This window comes from Ambystoma mexicanum, unplaced genomic scaffold, assembly GCF_040938575.1.
Source record: "Ambystoma mexicanum isolate Mex_15411 unplaced genomic scaffold, UKY_AmexF1_1 Mex_scaf10, whole genome shotgun sequence".
Classification (NCBI taxonomy): domain Eukaryota; kingdom Metazoa; phylum Chordata; class Amphibia; order Caudata; family Ambystomatidae; genus Ambystoma; species Ambystoma mexicanum.
Genome location: NW_027182325.1, coordinates 2,325,001 through 2,327,500, shown reverse-complemented (window position 1 = coordinate 2,327,500; position 2,500 = coordinate 2,325,001). Strand labels below are relative to the sequence as shown.

Genomic DNA, 2,500 nt, shown 5'->3' with positions numbered 1-2,500 from the left:
CATCTAGTCGGCTAGACCTTGCAGTTTTGAAAGGCAATTGTGAAATGGCTCACTTCCTGAACTTGGAGCACAAAAAAGCCTACAGCACCTGGTATTCCCAGGTGGTCTCCCATCCAGGTACTAACTAGGCCCGACACTGCTTAGCTTCCGAGATCAGACGAGATCGGGCGCATTCAGTGTGGTGTGGCCGTAGGCTCTGGGCCTAGTGAGTTTTGTACTTTTAAGCATCTAGTCGGCTAGACCTTGCAGTTTTGAAAGGCAATTGAGAAATGGCTCACTTCCTGAACTTGGAGTACAAAAAAGCCTACAGCACCTGGTATTCCCAGGCGGTCTCCCATCCAGGTACTAACTAGGCCCGACACTGCTTAGCTTCTGAGATCAGACGAGATCAGGCGCATTCAGTGTGGTGTGGCCGTAGGCTCTGGGCCTAGTGAGTGTTGTACTTTTAAGCATCTAGTCGGCTAGACCTTGCAGTTTTAAAAGGCAATTGAGAAAGGGCTCACTTCCTGAACTTGGAGCACAAAAAAGCCTACAGCACCTGGTATTCCCAGGCGGTCTCCCATCCAGGTACTAACTAGGCCTGACACTGCTTAACTTCCGAGATCAGACGAGATCGGGTGCATTCAGTGTGGTGTGGCCGTAGGCTCTAGGAATGCTAAGAATATTACTCTTATGCATTTGCATTTAGTAAGCTAAGCCATGCAGCCACTTGCAACATGATACCACGCTCATCGCTCGATCAGGCGAGATATATAAGACTGGTGGGCCCATTCAGGACTCCTATGTCTGGTAGGATAACTTTAATTCATCCATCCTGTGTCTGTTGCAGGGAGGTGGAGAGAACAATCAACACAATAATGGTTTTCTTTCATGCCTCTTGAAGGACTCAATATTCTCTGTACTGCATTACATGTGAAAGTCGATTTATTACCCATGAACACACTACCTGTATGCTAATTCTATGTAAAAAGGTAGCTCCAGCCCTCATGATGTTGTCCAACATTTCCGCTATAAAACGGGATACAATTATTTTGGAAACATACCAAATTTGAAAAATAATTGAGAAGTTGCGCAATTACTAATCATGGAGCACAAAAAAGCCTACAGCACCTGGTATTCCCAGGCAGTCTCCCATCCAGGTACTAACTAGGCCTGACCCTGCTTAGTTTCCGAGATCGGGCACATTCAGTGTGGTGTGGCCGTAGGCTCTGGGCCTAGTGAGTTTTGTACTTTTAAGCATCTAGTCGGCTAGACCTTGCAGTTTTGAAAGGCAATTGTGAAATGGCTCACTTCCTGAACTTGGAGCACAAAAAAGCCGACAGCACCTGGTATTCCCAGGTGGTCTCCCATCCAGGTACTAACTAGGCCCGACACTGCTTAGCTTCTGAGATCAGACGAGATCGGGCGCAATCAGTGTGGTGTGGCCGTAGGCTCTGGGCCTAGTGAGTTTTGTACTTTTAAGCATCTAGTCAGCTAGACCTTGCAGTTTTGAAAGGCAATTGAGAAATGGCTCACTTCCTGAACTTGGAGCACAAAAAAGCCTACAGCACCTGGTATTCCCAGGCGGCCTCCCATCCAGGTACTAACGAGGCCCGACACTGCTTAGCTTCCGAGATCAGACGAGATCGGGCGCATTCAGTGTGGTGTGGCCGTAGGCTCTGGTTCTTGTGAGTTTTGTACTTTTAAGCATCTAGTCGGCTAGACCTTGCAGTTTTGAAAGGCAATTGAGAAATGGCTCACTTCCTGAACTTGGAGTACAAAAAAGCCTACAGCACCTGGTATTCCCAGGCGGTCTTCCATCCAGGTACTAACTAGGCCCGACACTGCTTAGCTTCTGAGATCAGACGAGATCAGGCACATTCAGTGTGGTGTGGCCGTAGGCTCTGGGCCTAGTGAGTTTTGTACTTTTAAGCATCTAGTCGGCTAGACCTTGCAGTTTTAAAAGGCAATTGAGAAAGGGCTCACTTCCTGAACTTGGAGCACAAAAAAGCCTACAGCACCTGGTATTCCCAGGCGGTCTCCCATCCAGGTACTAACTAGGCCTGACACTGCTTAACTTCCGAGATCAGTCGAGATCGGGTGCATTCAGTGTGGTGTGGCCGTAGGCTCTAGGAATGCTAAGAATATTACTCTTATGCATTTGCATTTAGTAAGCTAAGCCATGCAGCCACTTGCAACATGATACCACGCTCATCGCTCGATCAGGCTCGATCAGGCGAGATATATAAGACTGGTGGGCCCATTCAGGACTCCTATGTCTGGTAGGATAACTTTAATTCATCCATCCTGTGTCTGTTGCAGGGAGGTGGAGAGAACAATCAACACAATAATGGTTTTCTTTCATGCCTCTTGAAGGACTCAATATTCTCTGTACTGCATTACATGTGAAAGTCGATTTATTACCCATGAACACACTACCTGTATGCTAATTCTATGTAAAAAGGTAGCTCCAGCCCTCATGATGTTGTCCAACATTTCCGCTATAAAACGGGATACAATT

At 47.2% G+C, this 2,500-nt stretch overlaps 7 non-coding genes and 1 pseudogene across 7 annotated transcripts; all 8 read right to left on the bottom strand.

The window, feature by feature from the left end:
* Positions 1-76: 76 nt before the first annotated feature.
* On the bottom strand, positions 77-195 carry LOC138550103 (5S ribosomal RNA). The gene has a single exon (XR_011293866.1). It is a non-coding gene; the product is annotated as a 5S ribosomal RNA (ribosomal RNA).
* A 106-nt stretch (positions 196-301) lies between these two features.
* On the bottom strand, positions 302-420 carry LOC138542832 (5S ribosomal RNA). Its single transcript, XR_011290543.1, has one exon. It is a non-coding gene; the product is annotated as a 5S ribosomal RNA (ribosomal RNA).
* A 106-nt stretch (positions 421-526) lies between these two features.
* On the bottom strand, positions 527-645 carry LOC138549102 (5S ribosomal RNA). The gene has a single exon (XR_011292888.1). It is a non-coding gene; the product is annotated as a 5S ribosomal RNA (ribosomal RNA).
* A 453-nt stretch (positions 646-1,098) lies between these two features.
* On the bottom strand, positions 1,099-1,207 carry LOC138545806 (5S ribosomal RNA; annotated as a pseudogene).
* Positions 1,208-1,313: 106 nt separating this feature from the next.
* Positions 1,314-1,432, bottom strand: LOC138541826 (5S ribosomal RNA). Its single transcript, XR_011289822.1, has one exon. It is a non-coding gene; the product is annotated as a 5S ribosomal RNA (ribosomal RNA).
* A 106-nt stretch (positions 1,433-1,538) lies between these two features.
* LOC138537896 (5S ribosomal RNA) lies at positions 1,539-1,657 on the bottom strand. Its single transcript, XR_011286016.1, has one exon. It is a non-coding gene; the product is annotated as a 5S ribosomal RNA (ribosomal RNA).
* Positions 1,658-1,763: 106 nt separating this feature from the next.
* Positions 1,764-1,882, bottom strand: LOC138540012 (5S ribosomal RNA). The gene has a single exon (XR_011288071.1). It is a non-coding gene; the product is annotated as a 5S ribosomal RNA (ribosomal RNA).
* Positions 1,883-1,988: 106 nt separating this feature from the next.
* LOC138538789 (5S ribosomal RNA) lies at positions 1,989-2,107 on the bottom strand. The gene has a single exon (XR_011286876.1). It is a non-coding gene; the product is annotated as a 5S ribosomal RNA (ribosomal RNA).
* Positions 2,108-2,500: the final 393 nt, after the last annotated feature.